Here is a 26,770-nt window from a genome sequence, read left to right as displayed (position 1 = left end):
CAACAAAATTTGTGCTCTGGCTCTATCATCTTCTTCACGATCTTTATCAGAGGGTAGTGCCCCCAAACTGGTTTCCACACAGCGCCAAAGTTTGTCACGTTTTAGAACTAATTTGAGCTTGAGAGCCCAAGTCAAATAGTTCTTATCATTCAGACGTTCCATCTGGGCAGTGTTGCCAAGATTAATAAACTGTGCAGGTTGCTGAGCTGACATGGCTTCTGCTCCTTGCTGCACCGGGTCTGTTTCTTCGGTACGCAGCCTCACCACTGGACTTTCAGTCCTCTCGAGGTCCTCACCGACAGCACCCTGATCCTCCAGCTTTAGCAATTCGCCATCCATAAAACTCTGGGCACCATAACCTTTCAAGCAGAGTTAATTAATGACGCAGAGTTCTTCATTGAAGCAATGAAATCTTTGCTAAGTTTAAAATAAACATCTTCATAACATAGTTCCAAAAACTTTTAAGAGATCACATACTGAGTACAGACTCTGTTCCATACTAACACGACTCTGACTGAAACCTTACTGAACACACAGAGAGAAAATGGCTGCTACTTATAAGGAGAATTAGTCACATGTCAGAGTGACTCAGCAGTTAGCAGTTGGACCTGAATACCTTTAGTAGGCCCGAATGATTGTGCAGTCCCAGCACTTCCCAGCCTGCTTTGCTGCTTCTGCTCTCGTGTCTTTGTCACATGACATAGAGGAGGAAGAGGGCTGGCTGAGCACCATTTTAAGCAGCCCCTCTCCGGAGCCAGCCATTTCGCGCCGCTCATCTTCCCTCCTCCTCAGCCACTGCCACCCTGGTGCTCCTGTGGGCCAAAGAGCGGAGTGGACGAGCTCATTTTGCCTACCCACAAGAAGCAGAAGCAGCAGCGACGGTGGCAGCAGCCCCAGGGAAGGTAAGCTTCTTCCAGCTCCCCGTCCCCCAGTGCCACTTCTCTGGCCCACCACAAGGTCTGAGGGACAGTGGACTGGCCTGCGGCTAAAAAAATCTGCCAACTCAAGTTTTAAATCAGCTCATGTTGGCCACCACAATTCCAGTTACTTATAAAGCAGAACATCAAGGTTACTGCAGGCAGGCAGGCTCCACCTTCTGCAGCCGGCTGTGCTTTTCATGTCCTGCAGCAGAGAAGACCTCCAATTGCCACAGACTTCCAACTGCTTTGATCTGGGCTTCCACACTCACAAGTTTTCCTGGGCCTCGCCAGGAACGCCTTTCCAAAATCGATGCAAGGCCCACATGGCTGTATGTACTGTGCTCCCAAACCTTTAGACAGTAGCTCATAAATAGCTTGAGGGAAGAGCCAAATCTCAAAGGGCTGCTGTGGGAAGTAGAAAGGTGCACCATCTTTTCCATCAGGCAACATCCGCTCCAGCCAATTGCTGAAGGTAACATTCTGCAGCATGGTAAAATGCACCACAGCAACTGAGTGCCTTTCATTGCCCTCTAGGTTTCTCCTCAATTCAGATTTTCAGGAGCTCAAAATTTTTCCACTCCAAATGAAAGCCATAAGGAACCCATGAGACAACTACACAGGTAACATCCAATGCACAGGCAAACCAGCCTAGATTTCCTGAAAACCAAATTATGCACATGGAGAGAGAGAGGAGGAGGAGGAGGAAAATTCACTACTTAAGTTAGTACTGAGCAGATGGGAGTTGTTGTCTGCAACATCTGGATGAAAAATCAGGGCTGACTTCATGCCTTGGAGCAGCTCAGGAGAAACGGAAGAATTTGACCCACAATTCCCAAGGAATGGGCACAACCATAACACAGCCTTTTAATCCTGGAATGCCAAGCACAAACAAAGTGGCAGGCAATTCCCTTCTCCCCAAACCAAACTCCATGTTCCTGCTGCAGAGTGAGCAAGCAGCAAAGTCCTACGCAGAGCCCCAAAATCATGCCCACGTGCCGGGTTCCTTTTGAATTACAGTATTTTTGCTTTGAAGGGTAGGAGAGCAAGAGGCCAGCCTGAAATCCCTTTGTAAAGCATCCATTAAGCCAAATCAAAACAATACATAGTTTGTGTGAGGGAGGATAAAGATCCATGTAGGCGTCTGCTGCAGCCCATCATGTCCGCTGGCAGAGAGCCAGGAGTCTGACACGCTTTTTAACATGACAAGGTTTCCTCTGGGTAAAAAAGGTTGATCAGACTGAAAACAGCCACAGAAAGCTATAAACAGGGCCCTTTTTTCATCTGGAACTCACCAGAACTCAGTTCTAGCCCCTCTCAGATGGGTACCATTGCCATTCTAAGAGAACAAGGGAGGCTCATGGTGAGTCCCAGCACCTCTTTTTCTAGAAAAATAGCACTGGGTACAAACCACTACTAACAAGGACACTTGTCAGGACTGAAAACAACGGAGAGGACTGTTGGGTGGAGTGAGAAAGAGAAAAGGTTTTTTAAAAATTAAACTTCCCTATGACAGCATTTCAAATCCATTTCAGCTTCTGATAATAAGGGCTAAGCAGTGTCCAATTAAATGATGGAAAACAACAAGAATCTTAAATTCATGAGGCTAGTATAAAAATCATAGGAGATGTTTATTTTATTGACAGCTTGGAGACTGTGCTGTAGCCATCTACAAAGCTTCACTCTGTGATCAAGAGAACTAGGAGCCTGTTTTAGGGTTCTCACCAGGAGTGCAAAAGCCTTCCTTGTGCCCCTTCTCTCTTAAAAGACTTCCTGTGCGGCATTGGACTAACTAAACTAACAAATAGGAACACAGGGATTTGCCGGTGCTGCCCCAGGCACAAAAGTCATGAAATGACATGCCAAGGCCCCTGCTTGTGCCAGTACTCTCCCGGGCACTCATTTGAGGGACATTTTTATATAATGCATTTTCCACACATAGGCTGGCATAAGGATACCCTAAGTGTGCAGTGGCAAACCCAGGTATGCTGCTGTAAACCAGCCTTCTACAACCTGGTGTCCTCCGGAGATTCTGGACTACAACTCCCATCATCCGCAGGCAGCACTCCAGGTTGGGGAAGGCTGTTGTATATGGTGGCAGCCTTGAGGCACTTAGATCCAGTGGTGGAGGGGCTGTAGCTCAGTGGTAGTGTGCCTTACATTGCACGAAGAAGGTTCTTCCATGTTCAATTCCTGGCAGCATCTCTAGTTGAAAGAATCAGATACTAGGAGGTGATGGGAAATACATCTCTTTCCCCACATTCTTGGAGAGCTCCTGCCACTCAAGAACAGGCAGTTTTGTGTTTGCTGGGCTCAGTGACCTCCTCCTTCAGGAGCAACATTAAACCAGGGCATGCACAAGTAACACGTACAGTGAATCCTCCAGATACAAACTTAATTCATCCCGGTGGTCCGTACTTACCCCGAAAATTCCGTATCCAGAGGCGTCACTTCTGCGCACGCGCAAGGTGCGATAGAGCGTTTCTATGCATGCGCGAAGAGCCGCATTCGCAACCTGAAATTACATTACCCAAAGGTAATGTAACCCGAGGTACCACTGTACTGTAACAGATTGGTTACACTATCACCAATTGGACAGCACCTTTAAGGTAGACAAGAAAATTGGCTTTGCGACAGAAACATCGGAATTAGAGAAAGGTCTATTAAAAAATAAAGACAATTTACTTTCCAAAATGTACAGGTTATTGCTAGATTGGGAAGTAAAAGAAGAGGGGGTAAAATAGAGGTTATGATTCGGTGGGCAAAGGACTTCGGATATACCGTACTTTTTCGTGTATAAGACTATGTTCTTTTATTCAAAAATCATGTTCAAAATCAGGGGTCGTCTTATACATGGGTGGTGCATTGTGGGGCAGTGGGATTGGTTGCTGCCACGAGTTGGAGGTTGTTATTGGCGGCTGCTGCAAGGGTTGTTGTTGATTGGCTGTCGCTGCGGCAATTGGGCGCCTTGTTGAGGCGCGCAAGCAGCATTGTCGGTATGGCTGCTTAACGGTTTTTGGCACTACCCCCTAAAAAAAGCTCAACAACTCTGGCTCCCCACCGCCACCCCCGAAAAGCTCAACAACAGTGGGCAATGCTCCCCCAAAAAGCTCAACAACTTCGGAAATCTCCCCCCACCCTTTTCTTAATTTTGAGTCCCCCAAAATAGGGGGCATTATACATGGAAAAGTACGATAATATACAGGTGGCGGAATGGGAAAACCTATGGAGAAATGAACTGAAATTTACGGCTTGCTTTACTATAAAAAGAAAACTTTATGAAGATGCTATACAGATGGTACATCACCCCCAGCAAATTGGCTAAAATGTACAAAACCAACTCAAATTTATGCCGGAGGTGTAGAGAACTAGAGGGAACAATGTACCACATGTGGTGGCATTGTAAAAAAAGTTAAGAGCTTTTGGGAGCTTATATACAATGATTTTTAAAAAAATCTGTTCAAAATAACGTTTATCAAAAAACCTGAAGCCTTCCTCTTAGGCATTATGGCATCAGACATCCCGAGAGAGAAAAGGAGGGTTCTTTTGTACGCAACAACAGCAAGGGATGGAAAGGAGAGAAAATCCCATCAAAAGAGGAGTGGGAAGTTAAACTGCTATAATATATGGAACTAGCGAATATGACGGAAAAGATCAGGGATCAGTCAACCCAAAAGTTTAAAAAGGAATGGGAGACTTATAGGCAACATTTAAAAAGAACATTGACTCCACATTAAAACTTTAGAATGCTTTGAATAACTCCTGGAATTGTATAAGGTATAAAGAACACAAATAAGATTTAATAAAGGCTAAGTTTATTGAAAACAGAGGCAAGCAATAAGGAAACAAAGAACCCACACCAAGAAGGGCGGAAGTTGATGGCTGAAATATTTTTGTGTTTTCGCGTTGTATCGTTTTGTTTTTATTTCTGAGTTATGTTTTGCAGTTTGTGTGTGTGTGTGTGTGTGTGTGTGTGTGTGTGTGTGTGTGGTTTATAAACCAATAAAGATTGAATTTAAAACAAAAAACAAAAAAACCACGTGTGTCTGCAGGGAGGGGCCCTTTGCTTATCCCCTCGTGCAAGTAGCAACACAAGCCAGGATTAAGCACTAACCATAGTTTCCCATTGCATGAGAATCAGGAAATGATAGCTGGTGGCTTAGAATCAAGGCATAATACGACGCCATGGTTAAAACTTGGCTTCCCAACCCTGGTTTGCACGTAACAGGAAGTGGAGAACCTTGGCTTGTTTTGCTGTTTGCACAGTCACAGGGAATAAAATAATACATACTGGCTTATTGAGCCAGGATCTCTGACTTAGCTTGATGTGCAAACATTGCCAATATACGGCAGCTTCCAATGTTCCAAAGAGGCTTCAATTTCCAGAAATGTTTGCATGATATAAAACTACCACCTTTGGTGCTAGTGTCATACAATAATGTCTGGAATAACTAAAATGAGCTATTTCCAAATTTTTTGAAAAGCCAGCATTGGCTACTGTGGAATCACAAGGGCCCTACATGTGTGGTGAAAAAACCAAATTTATTTATCTTCCTACCTAGCGTGACAGACATTGTCTTTGTCTAAGCAAGCTTACTCCCAAAGCAGAATAATCTCTGGCATAGATATGGAGTCCAGCTGGTGGAATGCAGGCTGCCCCTTGCAGGACAGGACTTATTGTCCTGCTGAAATGGGAGCTCTCTGGCCTCTTTGTGAGCAGCACAGAGTGCTAGCAGAGAGAGAGAGAGAGAGAGAGAGAGAGAGAGAGAGAGAGAGAGAGAGAGAGAGAGAGAGAGAGAGAGAGAGAGGAGGAGGAGGAAGAAGAAGAAGAAGAAGAAGAAGAAGAAGAAGAAGAAGAAGAAGAAGAAGAAGAAGAAGAAGAAGAAGAAGAAGAAGAAGAAGAAGAAGAAGAAGAAGAAGAAGAAGAAGAAGGAGGAGGAGGAGGAGGAGGAGGAGGAGGAGGAGGAGGAGAAGAAGAAGAAGAAGAAGAAGAAGAAGAAGAAGAAGAAGAAGAAGAAGAAGAAGAAGAAGAAGAAGAAGAAGAAGAAGAAGAAGAAGAAGAAGAAGAAGAAGAAGAAGAAGAAGAAGAAGAAGAAGAAGAAGACCCTAAATCTTCCTTTGATAGAGGGTCATATTAAGGCAGAGCCATGCAGGGGCTCTTCTGACCCAAAAGCAATCCACTCAGTCAAATAATGCCTCCGTCCCCCTCCCATTTAAGAAGAATGAATAGCCCCCTCCTCTGCGTCCCTTTCTCCCTGACAAGCCCTCGACAGAAGAATGTGAATCTGGACATGGGAGAGAATCAATGGCCAGCTGCTCCTCTGTGGAGGAGAAGAGGCACTGAAAAGCCTCAGTGGAGTTCACTGACCACTGGCCAGAGCAGGACAAAGGCCTGCCTGGCCCTTCCAAAGATCTGGCTTCAGGGTCCAAGAGGTCAGCCCAGAAAACTCTGTCAATAGCTCTCCCCTGCCAACAGGGACGCCTTCTACTATTCTGGGGAGGCAGCCTTGGGATAGGGGTGGCCACAAGACTCACCCTGCAAAGCCAGGCTGTGTTCATTGGGTGAAGAGGAACCCCATAAGCTAAGCAGCAAGCAAGAAAGCAGCTAGTAGACTGGGCCACAAGCTTTATGCTAATAGATCAGCCCACTAAGGACTCAGTTATTAAATTTTATCTACAAGCTCACATTTTATCAGATCACTTTCCAATGGTGGGATTTTGGCACTCCCTCTAGCAAGGGGTGGGAGCTTTTTATTGATCTAAGATAGTAGCTCTGAGGTCTTGATAGCATGCAAATGTATTTGCATTTTAAAAATAACTGTTTAAAAGCCAGGTGAGTAATCTACTAACAAAATATTCAATAGGTTGACTATATTAAATTGTTTGTACTGGAGGCTGGTTCACTGTGCTACTGTGATGTGTGTTCTGATTGCTATCTATAGTGAAATGGTTGTTCCATTATTATTTTTATTTTATGTCACCATTGAGGATTTGGCCTAAGGAGACTTAATACAAAGAAATAATAAATAACTAATAGCCTGCCTTAATAAAAACACAAATGAAGTCACATGCCATTGTTGACACACTTAAGAGATAAATTTGTATTAAAAGTTGCACATGCACCTAAGTTTTGTTGTGGAGTGCTTCTGTTCAAGGTGTGAACTAACCATGCCCTTTTTCATTTCATGCTCTCCAACCTCGTTGGGATGCTAGGTGAGACCGGAGTCAGTTTCACCTGGGCACCGTAGCCCTGCCCACGTCCCCACTTTGTGGCCCCTCCCTTCCCCTTGCCCCCCCCCCTAGTTTTGATCCTGAGTACGCCCCTGGCTGCCTTTAACATCTCTCTCCTGTCCCCTCTCCTGCTCAGCAGGAACAACAGAGACACAGAGAGGAAAAGCTTCCTGGATGTAGGGTTGTTTGGAGCCACTAAGGCAAAGCAAAAAAATCTCTCTTAACTTTAAATGTTTCAAAATATGGATCACCTTGCTAAGCCCACAAAAGTCCACATAAAAGTACTACATTGATGTAAAAGTCCACACAGCCCATTCCCACAGACACGGACCAGACTCCATTCCTGGTGCAGCCAGAAATGTTTGGATCATTGTCCTGCTAATGTTTAGCTAAATGCAACACCAGGACTTCTGTTGCAGACAGTGCATCCCTGCTAGTGCTTGGCCTCAGGATGTTGACACCTTCAGTTTTCTGCACCTTTACCCAATGCATAAATGCAATTTTATGTGTTACTGCTGGTACTGCAGTGTTTATGTGTTATGTGGTACTGCTGTTTTTGAACACAGGAATCTGCCTTATACCAGGCAAGGCCATTGCTCCATTTAGTTCAGCACTGGTCTATCTCTGACTGTTGCTTTGGGTGCAACAAAACAATACAGACCCAGGAAAAAGCTGGAAACTTTTTTCTTAAATGACCACATTGTGAACCACAATCACAATCCTTACTTTCCTTTACTAAAATCTCTGATGGCCTCAATCATGTTGTGAAACCAGTTCAGCCCAGACTGCTCTTTGCAGTAAATACTGCAAAACACCTTGCAGGAGAACAGCAGTTGATTTTTAATTCCCTTTCATTTTTCAAAGTTCACTTTCCAATTACATTACACACTAAAAACAGAGAACTGCAAGAAACAATAATTATAAAATATTTTCCAATTTGCATTTGAAATACAAGACTGAAAAGGAAAGCCACTTCTTTGACGAGTGGAATAGATTTGTCTGAATCACAATAGACTCTTAAAACACATGCTACAAGCCATTATCCATTTTAAATTAAGAGAGAGATGGGTTAAGGAGGGTCTTGCGGAGGGTGTGTGTGTCTTATCCTGCATTATTTCTCTAATATTTGACTCCAGTATTTCTGAAAGTGCTACATCTACAGGCTAACTTCTGCCAAATAAATAAAAATATTACAGTTTAATATGTTACCCTATTTGAGGTGCAACTATTAAGCTGTGTCCAAGTTTTCTGAACATTCATGCTGGCAGACATTGATATTAGAAAACTATGGCTTTAACAATCAATAGTTTGGGAATTTTATAGAAGAGAATGTTTGTTTTAAGGTATGGGCCACTGATGTAAAAGCCAGTGATTCAGTATCTGAAAGCCTGGTGCATATGTGTTTTTCCACAGTGAAAGAAAGTTATGACCTTTGACATGTGTCTGCGGTGCTGGAGAAGCTGCCTGCAGATACGTGTAAGGGAAGAAGCAGAAATCAATAAATTCATTTAATCCAGTGAACTATTATGCAGGGGCACACAATATATTATAAGAGGCCCGATGTGCTACCATTGTTTCAACAGACTGCATATTGCGTCTATGGATTTTCTTGGTTATTCAGCTGCCTTCTTCCCCTGTCTTTTTACTCCGGGGCAGTTGCCTTGGCTCTGCTTATTTTACACAGCTGCCTGTTTATGTTTTAACTATTTCTTCTGTGACCTGAGAAGAGGATCATCTATGAAGCTAATCCAGCTAGGACCATGGGGACCCTGCCATGTGGATTCCCCACCCAGCTGTGCAACCAAGCAAGCTCCAGTGAAATGGATCTTGGTGAGTGTAAGATTTGCACATCCACAGGAATCAAAACCAAGAAGGCAGGATGGGGCCATTTCTTTTACCCAGCCCACAGTCTACAGTACTGCACGTACAGAGGGCAATCCTCTGGAAGTTTCCATGGGGTTCTGCAGAAGAACATCTCAGAGGGTCAGGCACAAGGTAATTCCAAACACTCCAGCTAATGTTGTAGGCAACCTGTTGCCATTTCTTTCTGTTTGGTACCATGATCACAGTAAAGTTGGTGCCAGGTGAATCTCCCTGGGGACAGCATTACTGGGGAAGTTTGGTCATTGCTGAAAAGGTAATTTCTCCTTTTGCATCCAGAAGAGCCTAGTTAAAAGGCTCTCGGGTAGCACAGCAGGAGACGGACAAAGGCCCTTCTCTGCTCAAGGCTGCCCTGAAGAGCATGTCAAAATATAAAGAAAAGAACAATATGACCCAGTTGCCTGAACTGCAATATCACTGCTTCTTGCACGTGGAAGTAGCTTTTTCAGCAGTGCAGTGAAACTAAACTTTGTATTTTCCTCTTGGCCTGGACCATCTAAATATGAGCACTTCATAAGTTCCAAGCTACCGTATATAATGAGGCTAATAACAGTTAAGTTTGCCTATCACTGTTGGGCTGTTTAACGGAAATGACGGTTCCCAAGGCTGCTGGTGTACTCATTTATTTAAAAGACAGACAGATGACACCCCTGTAATTTGGGACATACATTGTACAAAGTTTTGTCTCCTCCTCAGGCAAAATGACCAAGCCCTACCACATCTCCCAACAAATATTTCCAGTTCCCATCAATTTACTAGATGTCAAAGACAAGTTTAGTCATAAGTGATGGATATCTGGCAGGGCCAACGGCAGCTCAGTGCATTGTATTTACAAAGAGCATGCATAAGACACAACTTAGCCTAAGGCACACATTACAGTTATTAAGGAACTTCTGAGCCCTCTAACAGGGCCTAGAGCCACAATTAGCAACCTCAGTCTATCTACACAAGCACCAGACCAAGAGGGAAGCAAGACAGGTAAATCCTGAGGTAGTTAACTAGATGGTGCTAACACAGGATGTAGGTGGCAGAGGCAACTTCATAGACTGACTTCAGAAAAAAAAGGAAACTTCCCCCCAAATGAGGGGATTGGTGATAAGGAAGTCGGAGAGCCAGTGATGGAATAGTTATAATGTCAGACTAGGACCTGGGAGACCCGGGTTCAAATCTCCATTCAGCCATGAAGCTCACTAGGTGACTTTTGGGACAGTCACTGCCTCTCAGCCCAACCCACCTCACAGAGTTGTTGTGGGGATTAAACAAGGAGAGGGAGAACCATCTACGCCACCTTGAGCTCCTTGGAGAAAAATGTGGGGAATAAATGCAACAAATAAATAAGAGGAAAAGCCAAGAGGCTCTGGTCTCTCCAAAGTACTTGGGAGTTGTTTAAAGCCACAATACAAGAAGCTGAGCTAGAATGTATCCAGGGATGCCTATGTGGTTAATGAAAGGAGCATAAACGTACTCAGCAAACATGGAGACAGTGCTGGTGAGGAGACACTCAGCCATGTGCTCCCTTGACCCCTGCCACTCCTGGCTTATTAAATCTAGCAGAGGGTATTTCACAGAGTATTGAGATCCATGGATGACACAAGTTACTGAGAGTAGCATGGGGGGACTGCTTTTTCGTCCCCTGGCCATTACTTTACAGTGTGCCGCAGGGCACGATCTTATATCCAATGTTATTTAATATCTTTATGGCGCCACTGGAAATGGTCATTAGGAGTTTGGGGGCAAAGTTCCATCCATATGGTGATTATAAAGGTAAAGGGACCCCTGACCATTAGGTCCAGTCGTGACCGACTCAGGTTGCAGCGCTCATCTCGCGTTATTGGCGGAGGGAGCCAGCGTACAGCTTCCAGGTCATGTGGCCAGCATGACAAAGCCGCTTCTGGTGAACCAGAGCAGCACACGGAAACGCCGTTTACCTTCCCGCTGTACCTATTTATCTACTTGCACTTTGACGTGCTTTCGAACTGCTAGGTTGGCAGGAACTGGGACCGAGCAACGGCAGCTCACCCCGTCACGGCGATTCAAACCACCGGCCTTCTGATCGGCAAGCCCTAGGCTCTGTAGTCCGAATCAGGAGGATTGCTTTGTACCACCCTCCCATCCGTTTCCTTCTCTTGATGTGAAATTGCTAAGTTGTCCATTTGTTATGAAACAGACCCATAAGTCTTAGCAACAGCCATTCCATCAGGCTGCCTTGATCATTAGAAGAACTATAATTTTATGGACTAGTTACTGAGCTTGCTTTTTCCTCCTCCCTTCCCACCCCTTTTTCCTTGTGCATGGAATCTTTTAGAATGTCAGCAGGCACTGTCATAACGACTGACTTTGGAAAGCCACTCTGGGAGCCTTTTCTGCTTCATCCATTTGGTCTGTCTCTATTGGCTTCTGATCCGTTAATAATTTTCGCTATCACTTTTTCAAAAGCTGCTGACTAGAGAAAACACGTTTTTTCTTTCAGTGAGGCCCAGCATTCTCTGGCTTCTAAACAAGAAAAAGAGAACACACGGGCTGCAAAATGTGCCTTGGGGCCACACGAACCTTGGAGATTGGAGGCTGCCCTTGCCTGCCCTCCAGAGCCAGCCTGTGTACAAGGAAGGCCTTAGATGCCAAATCAAAAAAATAGGCTGGATCCCAGTCACCACATCCTCCTTGCACCAAGCCCCAAATCATGTCAGGGAGGGCTGCCCACAATGGCCACTGCAGCAGCATCCAGATGTCACTTCATTCATCTTGCCTGGGCCATTGTTTATGTCATAAACACACACACGCAAATAGTGGGCAATAGGAAAACTGTCCACGAATAAAACAAAAGCAATTCTTACTTAGTTATTTTATTTATTCTCACAAGATACAATGTAGGAATTTGGCCCCTTAAAAAGGCCTTCAGTGTCATTTGCTCTTCAAAAGCCAGGCTGAAAAAGCAGGAGCAATTTATCATGGTAAAAGACCAAACTTCACAAGAATCACTCGCTATTTTTTTAAACACACACACAAGGGAGGACACCAAATCACCTAATTAGATTGGGGGGTAGAAGACAGCCTTCTTTTTCCCAAAGCTCTCTAATCATTTAACCAAATACTTGTCTTTTGTATTCCCAGCTGTTTCAGTGTCAGCCCAGCCTCTGTCCTCTATCAATTTTGCTTATTTCCTTCCTTCGGCTTGCTATTCAATTAGGTTTTCAGAAAATCCAACAACAAGGAGCAATAAAAAGAAGCTTGGGGTTTATCTAGCCTGTTAAAAACTCCAGGTACACGATGGTGTGCTCAGCACATAGCAAACTTTGGTTTCTTCCCAGAACATCCACACACTGCCTTATTTAGCATCTGCTTAAACTTTAAGCAGGGCAGCAACTCCAGTTGAGCAGTCAACAATGGTGGGGCTGTGTTGACTAGTTTTCACTTAGGTGGTGATTGCCCGTTATAAAGACTGGAGGTAATCAATCCCAGTTTAACAGCTGGGCCTACTGAGGGAGGGGGCAAAAAGAAAACAAGGCCAAACTGAGAGATACATCCAAGCTCTTCCGAAAGGTTCCGCAGCAACATTTGGGACAGGATTCTCTCCCCACCCCCCACCCCCACCACACTTCCACACACAAGACACTTCAGAAATGGCTGTGCTTCTTTTACAAAATTCTGCCTTTGGGATGCCCCTGTCATTCCTTTACCCTATGTTCTGCACCCAGCCAAAGGGCCCAGCTGCTAAAACTGTGGAGAAGGTGCGCCCAGAGAGTGCAAGGAGGTCCCTTCTCTTTTCTTCCAGGCTGGCTGACAAAAGGGGTCTGTGCTGAAGGCCCTTTGGACAACTGCCGTGAGAGAACAAAAGTGGCCTGAGCATAGCACAGCACCGGCTCGGCTATTAAAATAAGGCTTGCAACTCAGCTCCGTCAGCACATGGGGGAGCCCCTACATACATAGGTGACCCAGAAAAAAGATGGACAGAAGCAAGAAGCACCCCCAAGTTTTTCAGTTTGGGATGTCAGAATAATGCAGTCCCCACCAATTACAGTCTGAGCAACCTCACCTGTGTGCCACTGCTAAAATATACTTTGATATGCTCTTTTTGTAGCCCTTGTTATATTGTTGCTGCTGTCTTGAAATTGCAAAAACTTCACAAGTACCTTTTTATTTTAAAGAAAAGATTAGCACTGTGATGCAGAGCACACTTACACGTAAGCAAGCCCCACCGAAATCATGAAGCTCATTGCAAGGGAGCCTGGTTAGAATTGGGCTCCATGTTAGTCATCAAACAACCTGCCTTACAAAATACCGATACTATACACAATTTCATTGGTCTCTTAAGAGTGAAACCCTATACATGTCTCCTCAGAGGTAAGTCCCACTGAACTCATTGGGATTCAGCCATAGATGCACATAGGACTGCAGCCTTAATCAGATGAAGATATATACCATCCGGTGCTTCCTTAACCAGGATTAAGAGAGCAAGAAGGGGCCATGAGATGGGACACCCACCAACATCTCAAATGCACTTAAGCGCTACAGCAGTAGCACTAATATTAGCTAAGGTGAAACTAACCAGGGGTTTCTTTAAAAGAGAAGCTACAGCAGCTCCAAACCCCTTCATGCTAACTGCAGCTTACATCAGTGTTTACCATCTAGTCCAGGAGTTCCCAGTGTGGACACCTCTCAGGGACACCTCTCAGCACCAGCCAAGGTCCCTTGACCAACTGTTGCTTTTTAAATTGTGATGGGTTGTGGGAGGTTAAGGTTTCTTGAGGGCGCTGTCACCTCACTTTCTTGGAGGCATTGCTTTTTTGCCTATGCTTTATTTTTCCTGTGTGTGGGTGTTCTGCGTCTTTTAGGGGGCAGGTTCTTAGCATCAGAGGTCATTCCTGTGGCGCCTGCCACAGTTTCTTAGGTTTCTAAATGTGCCCCCCCAGGCTCAAAAAGCTGGGGACCCCAAATCTAGCCTGATGAAGCATTCTGAAGAACTATAAGACTGGCGCCCAAAATTTGGTGACATTTTGGTTGGCCTAGTAAAGGTATTGCCCTAACAGGGATTGTGGATTTTTTCTTAAGTGGGCTTGGGTATAGACACTCATCCAATCAAACTGTTTGCAGGCAACCAGGAATGAAAACTCTTATAATGGAAAAGCAGATTTCTCTTCCCCCTGCGGCCACTGCATGTGGCCCTTCATTACCCATGTGTTCTGCTGCTGGGGAAGTCTCTTAGTTCTCACCCCACCCCAATCCAAGAAAGGTTTCTGCTGCCCCCACTTGCTCAGGGCCTCAGCTTTGCATCATTTGATATGACCTCCTTATGCTGCTATTCTCAGCTTTAAATCCTGAAAATGGGTTTTATAGTTTGCACTAGAAAACGAAAACTCCAAAATGCAGAGTTAGGAAATGTCCTTTTAGTACCAACCAAAGCATCAGAAAAGCTTGGCTTTTCAAGCTCTCCAGAACTCTTCATCAGGAAAGATGTGAACACAAAGTGAGATGATGAAAGCAGAGGCAAGGGGGGGACAAAAAAGTAGCAAAAAACAGGCTGGATGTAGTATTCTGTGATGTTTTGGTTGGTCCCAATGAAGGTTTTCAGCAGTGGATTTTAAATTTCCCCCATTATGGACCAACCTTTGCTTTTTAATAAAATTAAATTTTGTGACACTCCTCTCACACACACAAAAGCTAACTATCACCCCCCAAAAAACCCTTCTTGATTTGAGAAAAGAGGGAATGCTTCCAGTGACCGCAGGCCCATCAATATACTAGGTAGGCTTTTAACTATAAACAGGAAGCAAACGTTTGTATTCCTAGGGAGGGAGGGGCGCTACCTTAAGCCCCTGGAGAGGCAAGAAAGCAGATGTGAAAGAAGCAAAAGTCCATCACCTCATTGTCTGAAGCAGCAGACAATCAGTGAGGCTCTAACTTCCCTTCCACTCAACTGGCAGCCACCCACCTTTGTTCAAAGGAATCTTCTACAGAAAAGCAAAACATAAACAAACGCTGCAAACTGCTTTTGTGCTGACACCATCAATTAGAAGATCTGGAGTGATTTTAAGTCGGTATCCTCTGATACCCATCTATGCCCTGCAGTGCAGAAATCAATAATATGCCAGCTGTGTCACTGTCTCCTTTGATCTTAAAAAAAGAAGATAAGAAGCTCCCTCTCTCTCTTAAAAAACACACACACCACACTTCCAGCCATACACCCTTAACATCCATCTCCAAACTTCAGTCAGATGGTTTCCAATCTGCCCCAAAGTGCTTCACTTTAGTACTGTATCTTCCAATGCATCTCTTTCTGTTATCCAAAGCCGATTGTATTTAAAAAGCAAATAATTTCAGGGGGACCCATCCAACCAACCTTATCAAGCTTTTGTTCCAGTTTTAACTGTACAGGGCTTAAGCATTAGGTTCCAATGCCCCAACCCCAACGCCCCCCCTCCTTGTTGAAAAGACCTCAATGCTCAAATACTCTAGCAACTTTGAATCCTGTTAGTCAAAGAGGCACTGCTCGCCTGAACTTCTAATAAGCTGTTTAATCTTCAGATATTAGCATTTTACCCCCACATGGTGCCTCAGAAAGAAACTGTGAAGGGGGAAGGCATCTTCCTGCATGCCCCTTCCACCACCCCACCCCTCCACATCACCCTGCTACATTAAGAGCAACAGGAGGCACCTTCCCAAAATGCAATATTTTTTAACCTAACTGATATGGTGAAGGGCAGAAATAAAGACTAGAAGAAAGTCAAAATTCTTTTGTGCTTGGATGAACAACAGGAAAGTAAAGGGGGGGCTGGAAAGGGATCTTGGGCCCATCCCTGCAAACTTGTTCTGATGGGCTCTTGAGATAAGGCTGCAGAGGGGCAGAAGAGGGGAGGCCAGGACGCATTCCTCAAGAACAATTCATGGCAATCACTAACTTTGCAGAGGAGCTTTCATGAAAGCTTTGGCCAGTGAATGAGGGTCATCTGCTCTTTATCACAAGGGTAAACCTCATCCTGGCCAGTTTCTAACCTTTTAACCCTGTGAATTCTTAATTTGCACATGAATAATGGAATGGCTGCCTAGAGTGCAACCCTCAGCTTCCCCCTCCCTAACTTTAGATCCATGCTCTCCATGTGGTCAAATCTCAAACTCTGGAGCAGATTAAAGTTTCAGATTTCCAAATGCAGCACCCAGGAATACACTTCTGAAACCAAAGATAAACCAAGGTGCTGAGAGATTTGAGCAAGCAAAAGGGAGAGGACAGCCTTGCACCCTGCTGCTTGCGGGGTGGGGGTGGGGGGGCTGGAGCAGCCGCCTTTTGCTTTTCGCCCTTTGCAAAGGAAGAAAGAGAAGAAAGGGAAGCCCAGCCTCCACCTGCTTAGTATGTATAGTTTCAGCTTTGCCATGGCCACAAAGAAAGTCATTTTGTTCTTCAGAGCTGTAAAGCCATCATGAGCCCAGCTAAAACTATTTCCTTTGACTACAAAATGCTGGAAATTCATTCACATCTTCTGAAATTCCAAGAAACAGGAAAGGAGGCTTCCTTTATTTCTAATCCATTTGGGGTTTGAAAAGTAGTGTTTTACCTCTTTATCACATTTAGACTGCAATCCTATACACATTTACATAGGACAAATAAATATGTATAGGATCATGCTGTAAGGGAGTCATAAACTTTGGATATATTTTAAGCTTTACAATTCCATATCAACACAGAAAAAACTCTTGATTCAGGAAAGTGGAGGGGGGGTCACCATAATGTATATTGTTCAGTAACTCTATTGTCTAGCCAGCCTGACCATTGTCCGAATTATTTTAATTATATTCATGGTGACCCAAACACCATCTTGTGAGACAATGTGACAAGAGAATGGAGCTATCCCTTTCAGTATCAAAAAACGTGGATCAGAAATTAGATGGTTGGGTCGCCCTACTCTATCCAAAATGAAAGCAGCAAAACTTTGGGAGGAGCTTGCTAACTTCTGGGGCCATGGTGGTCACAGACTGCCAAGTTACAGTACAGTCATACCTTGGTTTTTTAAGTACACTTCGGTTTGAGTACTTTCAGTTTAAGTACTCTGTGGACCCGTCTGGAACAGATTAATCCACTTTCCGTTACTTTCAATGGGAAAGTTCGCTTCAGGTTAAGTACGCTTCAGTTTAAGTACTCTGTGGACCGTCTGGAATGGATTAATCCACTTTCCATTACTTTCAATGGGAAAGGTTCAGGTTAAGTACAGACTTCCGGAACCAATTGTGTACTTAAACCGAGGTACCACTGTATATGTCTTTTATTGTGGGAAAGGTTTTCGTAGGCAAGATTAGGCTTCACGAAATGCATCAGAAAGGATGGAGGTGTGAACTCTTTAGGACCTCATCTAACACCTTTTCTGAGAATCAAGAACAAGGTGCTCTGGGATACCCCACCACATACACCAGGCATCCCCAAACTGCGGCCCTCCAGATGTTTTGGCCTACAACTCCCATGATCCCTAGCTAACAGGACCAGTGGTCAGGGAAGATGGGAATTGTAGTCCAAAACATCTGGAGGGCCGAAGTTTGGGGATGCCAGACATACAACATGTTTCTACATAGGTTTGACACCACCATTTCTTCAAATGTGTCCTGTCTGCCTCCAGTGTCATCAGAGGCTTCCCCAGGAAGCTAGGAGACTGTTATTATAGAAATCTCACAGCAATAATTATTTTGCCTTTAGGACTTTCTTCCACACAGAGACAAAGACCACCCAAGCCAAGATTCAGCATAAATGGATTCCAATCCCCAACCATCGGGAGATTAAAAGCACAGGAGCAGAAGGGGCATCTTCCAGAATCTGTAGATATACAGGTTGAACCACCAACTCTGAAAGTAGCAGGTGACTGACTCTCCATTATTTGAAACCTGAGAACTTAGGCGCAGGATATTTTATTTATAAGGTAGGCTACTGATGGAAGGCTTTCCCCAACTCTGGCACCAAAAGCCAAGCCAAGCAGAAAGTTCCTCAAATCCAAGAGGAATTCTCTGGTGAAGGTCACTCTTTGCCCCACTGAGTGGGCAAAGCTGGGAAGCAGCAGGCAGCCAAAGGCCTCCAGGAAGCTCCAAAGCCCTCTGGGAGGAAGCCTTGCAAAACAAGATGAAGAGTTCACACCAGGGCAAATCCTGTGCTGTGGTAGGGAGGCCAGAGCACCAAGAGTTTTGCTTGGGATATAAAAGCAAGCGAGGATAATGCTGGCAAGTATTACCATATACCTCACTTACCTGTCCCAGAAGTTCACATGCAGCCATGTCTCAGCTTCCCTCTTGCATATTTATGCCACCACCCAGATAACTGTTTAAATGTGTGGCATAATGGTTAGAGCAGGCATCCCCAAATTTCGGCCCTCCAGATGTTTTGGACTACAATTCCCATCTTCCCCGACCACTGGTCCTGTTATCTAGGGATCATGGGAGTTGTAGGCCAAAACATCTGGAGGGCCGCAGTTTGGGGATGCCTGGGTTAGAGTGTTGGACTATGGCCTAGGTCCTAGGAGACCAGGGTTTGAATCCCCACTCAGCCATGCAGCTCACTACTGGGGGACCATGGGCCAGTCACAATCTCTTAGCCTAAACCTCACAGGGTGGTTGTGAGGATGGAATGGGAATGGGAATAACCAGGTGCACTGCCTTGAGCTCCTTGGAAGTCAAAGGCGGTATAGAAATGTAATAGACAGACAGACAGACAAACAGACAAATTTGACTTTTAAGGTTGCACTCATACTTGGAAGAAAAATTAGACATGTTTTGGGTCAGGCTGTAGGGAAAATGATCCTGAATAAGCTTGCTCACAAGGAACAAAACTGAGACAAAAACCCAGACTCAAAGTCTGGGAGGCCATTTCCATCCCACAGAAGATTGAACACAAAAGTAAGTAAGGCTGGGAGAAAAGAACATACGGATTTGAAGGGAAACTATGCTTCTGCTGTGCAAGTTTTTTGGGGGCGACAACCCAGCAGCAACTCCTCCCCTGCTGGTCAAGACAGTGGATGAACTCCTTGCAAGAGCCACTGTACTGGCTGAGGGTGGGAGGGCTTTTGTATGATAAGCAAAGCCCATGCAGGGACACCCTGATGTGGTCTTGCACTTTTCAAAATAAGTGGCAGCCTTTTTCCAGTCATCACATTTGGCCAACCAGATGCCACTGCACAGCCAAACATGTGTGTCGTCGTCCCCCTTGCCGCTTATTGGTCCCTTCTCATCAACATTCCCAACACTCGTATACATGCCTGCAGTAAGCCAGGCTGCTCAAACTGGGGCTTCCTCCTTCAATAGCACATTGGGGAAGAAACTCAAAGGGGGTGCCTGTGTGAGTGGAGGCGATTTCTCCCTGCCCCTGGTATTTACCTGCCTGTGGCATCCCTCCCTTCCTAAAGTAATTGAAAAAAGTACCGTACTGTTGGATTTAAAATCTAGGTGTGGTCTGCAGGCACATGATGCACAACTTAAGCTGGAGTTAAGCAGCTCTGGGTTTGGTCAGTCAGTGCTCAGATAAGATACAACCTGGGACTCTCCACAACCTGGGACTCTCCACAGACACACACATGTATGCTGCCTTAAATCCCGAGATGCAAGAAGAGCATAATCTAAACATTAGTAACTACAAATAAAGTAATGGCTTTCACACCACCACATGCAGCATTGAGAAGCTGGCTCATTCCTTACACAGAAGTGGTTAAATATATCACTCCTTCCTCCTTTCCCCACTTCTGTGGCAGCATATGGAGTGGCCTTTTGTGATCTCTAGACACTATGTAAATAATTAGTCTCTAAACAAACTCTCCGCATCAGGCACCAACATCTAAGTTCTCATTGGGACCCAACAGTGACTCCTGTGGGACAAAACACACTTTTAAGGTCTTGCAGCACCTTAAGATTAACAAATATATATATTGTGTCATAAACCTCCCTAGACTAGAGTCCCCTTCATCAGGTGTGTGAAGCATTGTGAGAGGGCTGTTTCTGCATCTCCAGCAAAGAGTTCTCAAACTCTATCCTCTGGACTGCCATTAGCCCACAAGCTTCATTCAGGTGGGAATTGGAACATCCATCATATAAAATATTCATATTGATTTTTAATTGTATTTTATTGCTTCTTTTATTTCCCAAGTATATTTTACTGTTATCACAATCTGAATTATATAGGATTACAATTGCTACAGCAGGCAGAAATATCTGTGGCCTGCCAAAGATGCTCAGCAATTTTCAAATGGGCCAGGGGGGGGGGAACTTGAGCACCACTCATCTACAGATGAGCACAGGCACAGCAGTTGCCGCAACCTTCCAACAGCTTGACCACATACCCAAAGGTACACTGCTCCCTTGTCTCCTGGGACAGAGGGATGCCAGCTATATACAGTACATCGGGCATAGGCAAACCTGGCCCTCCAGATGTTTTGAGACTACAGTTCCCATCATCCCTGACCACTGGTCCTGATAGCTAGGGATTATGAGAGTTGTAGGCCAAAAACATGTGGAGGGCCAGGTTTGCCTATGCCTGCAGTACACACTCATCTACAGATGAACACAGCAGCCGCTCCCCCAAATTTAGCTGTACAGAATGAAAATGCATCAGCCCATGCTAGAAGAGTATTCATTGTTTTTGCTGCTGCAGACCAACACAGGGCTGAGTACCCTTCTGTCCAGTTGAGGAACAGCAGTGGCACACTTACAGAGGACCAATGATCCTCTTTCACAGGAAGTGCTGCCCTATAGGTAGTCAGGTCACTTTGCCATCTAGCTCAGTACTGTCTACACTAACTTGTCTACACTATCTTGTAGCAGCTCTCCCAGGTTGCAGGCAGGAGACAGTTCCCAGCCCTGCCTGGAGAAGCCAGGGATTGAAGCTGGGGCATTCAGTATACAAGGCAGATGCTGTACCATTGAACTACAGCCCTTCAAAGCAAGATGGCAGCAGGTGTGGATTCCCAACTCTGATACCAGCAGATTAACAACAACAACAAAATAGAGCTTCAATGTGCTTAAAGGCAAGCATCTCACAAATATTTAGGTCCCTGAGAGCCAGCCTTCCTTAACCAGTTGTAGTCCAACAGCAGCAGGAGAGAAACCCCCATGAGCCCCAATTTCATGCAGCCACGCAAACTGAGGCTGATGGGAGTTACAGCCCCAAAGAGCTGGAGGGTGCCAAGCTGGGAAAGGGCTGTTGTAAATTCATGTATTCACTATGTTTTGAAATATAGTTTGCAGCAATAGTTCGCTCACTCAGAAATCTCCCTTTAGGAAGACACCAGGTGTACTATTTGGAGTAGCCCAGGCAAAGTCAACCTCTATGTAGCAGAGGTTAAAAGAGGCTTCACAAACACATCCGTTTACAAACTGAACCATGAAGTCATTTAAAATTCCTGTAAGGTTTAAAATTGTACTGGAAGAATTATAGCAATGCATTTTATTGCGCACACACGGGCTAATGTTGTCACTCTGTTCCTGAACAGGTTTACAAAGGAAGGAAATGATCAACAGGGAAGAACAACCGTGATAACTTACTGGCTAAGGTAAGGTGGGCCTTATGGCTGAGGATAGCACCATATTTGTTGAGAGCCAAGCACTGGTAGTGTCCTTCGTCCAGCGTTTCCCCACGTTTGCTCTCCACTTCACTGATGTACAAAGAGCCATTAGACAAAGTGTAGATCCGTTCATTTTCAGCCACCTTCACCCCATTTTTGAGCCACGTGATGGTGATGGGGACTTCGCCTCGTGCCTGGCAGTCCAAAACCACAGCCTCCTTCCTAGCAACCGTTACGTCCTGAGGCTCTTTCGCAAAAAACAGTTCACTAAAGCACCATATTCCTGAGAGAACAAGAAAGAGGGGAAAGGAAAGAGAAAGAAAGTAGTTTCTTTTCTGTGTACAGTCAAACTCATGCTAACACTGTGCAACTGCCTTAAAGTGCTGGAGGCCTGAAATATTTTAATAACACTCCACACATGAAAACATTATATATCTATATACAGTGTTTGCTGGGTGCAGTTGCTAAAGGTTACATTTTTAAAACTGTACTTGTTTAAAAGCTGAAAGAGAGCTTTTTCTCTTTGTTGATTGGAAGTGGGTTTTTTGTTTTTGGTCAAATTGATTAACAGATTAATTGAACAAACACTGCAGCCCAACCAAACAGATGGCGACCAGATCAAAGGAGAGGGGAAGGAGCTAACACGTGGATAACTTTATTTAAAGGTCCTTTGGGAAGAAAGTTATGTCTCCCCGCCCCGGAAAAATTTAGAGCCCCAGCACTATCGATGCCCGTTGGGGTTTCACAGTCCCACCCTCGTTGGCCAAGGGGAGCAAACGGGCATGCTACCACCAGGAGGCCCAGTCAGGGGGGCACCCACCGCCTCAACCTCGCAGCACCCCGAGAAGCTCCCTGTCTTGCCGGCTTGGCTGGGGCTGTTGGGGAGAAGCGCTCCTAGGAGAGCCGCGGAGGGAAGCAGGACCCGGAGGGGCGGGAGGCGTCCCGTGCGGCTCCCCTTCCTTTCGCCGGGGAAATACTCCCTCGCCTCCGCGGGGAAAGGTCCCTTTCCGAGCTGGGGTGCCGGGCTCGTAAGATGTCCCTGTGTGGAAATGGCCCCTGAGCCGCCTCTACTCCTCCAGCCAACGCGGGAATGAAGGGAACCCCCCCCACACACACACACTCATAGAGAACAGGCGCTCCTGCGACCCGGGTCTTCAAGCCGCGTCGCAGGGCCCCTTCCAGGCCACAAGCCGGTCGCTAATTTTACAAGCTCGTCAAAAAAAAAAAGATCCCGCGCGGGGCGCCTCGTAAAAGGCTCTTTTTACAAGAGCTCGTTAGCCCAGTGCTGGGCTGGCGTGGGGCGGGGGGGGGAGCCCTCAGCGGCCGGGAGGCAGCGAGGCGGGCGAGCGCCCCCCCCTCCCAAAAAAAGAAAAAGCGCTGCTCCGGGGAAGAGCTCCGACGGACGGAGACGCGCAGTCTGGGCAGCCGGCGGGCTTTGGGCAGAGGATGCCGCGGCTCCGGAGGTGGGAAGGGGAAGCGCCGAGCCGGAGGAGAGGAGGGGCCGGGCTGGCGGGAGGGCGGCCGCTTCCTCCTCCTCTGGGCCGGCTGCCAGGAGGAGGACCGGCCGAGCGGTCGGCCAGTTAGTTCGGGGGATGCGCGGCGCCCGGGTCGGCGGCTCACCTGGGAGGGCGAGGAGGGCGAGGAAGGCGACGAGCGGGTTCCGTCGGGGCGCCATTTAGCCTCTCTGGGGCATCGCCCTCCTCCGGCCAGCAGCGCGTCCGTCCGTCCAGAGGGCCGAATGGCTTCTCTCTGCCTTGCCGGCCAGCGCGCCCGCCCGCCGGGGAACTCTTTCTTCTTCACCCCCCTCCCCGCTTGGGGCTGCGCAGGGACACAGTGTGAAAAGACACACAAAAGGGAGGAGGGGGCTGCGGCCAGGGTCCGGCAGGACAGGCGAGGGGGAGGAGGCGGGGGCGCGAGGGGCTCCCCGGCCCTACTTTCGGTGCCTCTTCATTGGCCTTTGGCTGGACCCGGGCGGCGGGGGGAGGCAGCCCTCCCTCCCCTCCCCCGCGCAGGCACCTGAGGTCAGCCTCGCCAAGCGCCGGCCTGAGAGGAGGAGGAGGAGGGGGCGCTGCAGCCGGCGCGGGGGGAGGAGGCTGCCGGCGGGCTCTCCCGGGGGATCCCCTCGCTGCCTCTGCCCCGGCGCGGCTGTGGGGAGGACGGGGGCCCGGTGGGGACACGCAGCGCGCTTTCATGCGCGCCCTCCTGAACGGGCTCCTCGCCCCGGGGGTTCTATGCAGCGCTGTCCGGCCCGACAGGGCTGCATAGAAGAGCTTCCAGAGCCAGGAGCAGCTGGGCGCAGGGGCTTCCCGCCGGCCGTGGCAAAGCGCCTCGCTGCAGGCCGTGCAATAAGGGCACAAGATCCCCCAAGAGCCAGCAGCCCGCTGCAACCTGAGCGCAGGGAGCAGACCCGTCTCTCCCGAGGCTGCGACCCCCCAACATCTCGCTCGCTGCGCTGCTCCTGCCCGAAGTAGACCATCAAACGCGGGGAGCTGCTGAGGGACACCAAGGGGAGCTTCGTGGGGGCTGCCGGGGTCCCAGAGTAGAAGAAAGGCGGCTGATAAAGGGCAAAAAATGTCCCTTCAAGCACCATTAACCCGTTGTTGCCTTCCTATTTGTCGCCTATATATTTAAAATAATGGCTTGGGGCAATATGTATTTGAAGAGCCTGCCAAACTCAGCTTTCTTTTCTAGTTACAGTATCTATTTATGGCTGTCCTCCTACGGTAGCTCGGATATTGATTAATTGCTGCTATAACTGGAGACCTTGTTGAAGCTATGCAAGGTATGACATGCAGCACTTAGGGCTGATAAAGATCTCTCAGCATCAGTGCTGTGTGTGGCCAGCATAAAACTCCCATTAGCATTCTTCCGTAGCGAATATTCCTCGACTCTTTCCTCTTGTTTAATTCCATAAGAAGAACTGGGCTGCTGGATCAGACCAAAGGTCTGCCCAGTCCTGCATCCTGTTCTCACAGTAGCCCAATGGGAATAAGCTTGAAAGCAGGGCATGTGCTCCCCACATGATGCCTCCTATGTGAGGTAGAACGTCACTGCCATGAAATGAAGTCTAGGGCCACATTACTGCAATAATTTCTCCAGTTGTAATAAGGAAGCTGCCACTGACCACCTCTTGCCTCTGGCAGGGACCCAGAGCTGGCATTATCATTGCACACAGTTCTGGAAACACTTAGGGAAGAGGACAGGAGCTTTCAGGGACTGAGAATTAAGCATCCCCCCCGGTCACAAATATACCTTGGGGTTCATAATATGCCTAGCTAGAAATGTCACCTGCTTTTTGGCCTTTGTATAGGCTGAACCTGCCACCCAAGGGTGCCCCTGAGAGTTGTTCTTTATTGCAGCATTTTGGCCACATCACTGAATTTCCTAACAAACTCACACTTGAAAGGTGGAAAGCTTGACAAGAGACCTACTGAGGCCCAGAGATATACGCAAACGTGTTTCATGTCCTTGTCTGTACTCTTACATGTATGTCTAGGAATTAGCTGTTTTATTTCCCCCTTTTTATCTTTGATCTCATCAGAAGGATAGATGACTGAGGCCTTCTGCCTCTGCTCCATTTTATCTCCCACAGACATGCAGGAACTCTGACCAGAGGAGGCTCCACCAGGCCTGTCCCCTTATCTTAACCTCCCCCCCTTCTCCAAAGGGCCCTTCCTACCTACCAGCTGCTGTCACAGCACAAGAGCGATGACCTCTCAGGAGTGTGAAGATAAACAGATTGGAAGCCTCCAAGGCATCTCCCAAGCCCCCTCCCTGCCTCTCTTTCTCACACACACTGGACCACAGGTCTAGCTTCCATGACAATATTTCTCCCCACCAGCAGTCTAATATTTTGGAGAGGTCCTAAACCACACACAAAAGCTTCTCTGAAGCTGTTTAAGCCCTTTTTGCAAAAAACAAACAAACACAAAAAAACAAAAAAAAAGTCCATGAAAGTTTGTCCATTTGCTCATCTTGCTAACCAAACTGTTGTTTCCAGCTAATGCTAGAAACTCTTGGAATTTTTGCTTAGCTCAGATTGGATGCACAAGGGGAGGGGAGGGAGGAATTCGTTTCCCTGGACCCAACAGGCTTTGTAGTAGGATTTTTTCTGCCTGGCACCAAACTGGAGTCAGAAACGAGCCCCTTCCGTACTCTTTCTGCATGTCTCCAGGAATGTCAGCAAACTTCCAGTAAGGCAAAAGTACAAGTGACACCTTTTGCTGGTTGTGCGTCAAGTAGCATGGTCCTTGCTTCCATGGGAGATACTGCACCAAAGCAGGTGCCACAACAACAGAGGCAGCACTTTGTGAGGATTTTTGCACAGAAGACATTCATCTGCAACACTCTTCCACAAGTAGAAGCAGGCTGGCATAGTAGACAATGGACAGTGGCTTTAATCTTTAAGTGGGTTGTATTATGAATCAGAGGGACACGGGTGGTGCTGTGGTGTAAACCACTGAGCCTTGGGCTTGCCGATCAGAAGGTCGGCGGTTCGAATCCCCGTGATGGGGTGAGCTCCCGTTGCTCGGTCCCAGCTCCTGCCAACCTAGCAGTTCTAAAGCACGTCAACATGCAAATAGATAAATAGGTACTGCTCCGGCAGGAAGGTAAACGGCGTTTCCGTGCGCTGCTCTGGTTTCGCCAGAAGCAGCTTAGTCATGCTGGCCAACATGACCCGGAAAAACTCTGCACACAAACGTCGGCCAGTAAAGTGAGATGAGCGCTGCAACCCCAGAGTCGTTCGTGACTGGACTTAACTGTTAGGGGCCCTTTACCTTTTTTTTATTATGAATCAGAAGCTGGTTAAAGAAAATAAGGATGAACCAAGTCAGTTCTTGCTATGGAGAGATGGAATCAGCAGGGAATCCTGCAACAGGATGAGTGCTTTTTAATTCCAAGCAGGACTTAGTTGAAAACAATCCTAGGTAACCAAGTAACGAGGATGGCACCCAATGGGGAAAAGAAAAGGAATGAGGAGCTCCAAAAACTTTTATCCACACTAAACTGGCAGGAAAATAGCAGTGTACTGTACAAAAGTATAAAATATCATAATGGGGTCAGAGCTGGCAGTGGCTGAGAGAGAGGAGAGGCAGCAGAGGGACTGCGGAAAAGTGAAGAACATAAGATGAGCCTGTTGGATCAGGCCAAGGGCCCATCCTGTTCTCACAGTGGCCACTCAGGTGCCTGTGGGATTTGAGCACAGGAGCACTCTACCCGCCT

General features: G+C 46.7%; 1 protein-coding gene across 1 annotated transcript in view; it reads right to left on the bottom strand.

Moving 5' to 3' along the window:
* Window positions 1-22,890, bottom strand: part of PRTG (protogenin) — an 81,051-nt gene extending 58,161 nt beyond the window's left edge. Inside the window, exon 1 of the mRNA XM_088657136.1 lies at window positions 21,528-22,890. The gene's annotated coding sequence lies outside the window, so the exon portion shown is untranslated. The remainder of the gene's footprint in view (window positions 1-21,527) is intronic.
* Between the last annotated feature and the right edge of the window lie 3,880 nt (window positions 22,891-26,770).

This window comes from Zootoca vivipara, chromosome 13 (genome assembly GCF_965207765.1).
Source record: "Zootoca vivipara chromosome 13, rZooViv2.hap1.1, whole genome shotgun sequence".
NCBI lineage: Eukaryota > Metazoa > Chordata > Lepidosauria > Squamata > Lacertidae > Zootoca > Zootoca vivipara.
The sequence above is the reverse complement of the archived record's forward strand: the minus strand, read 5'-3'. Positions and strand labels throughout refer to the sequence as shown.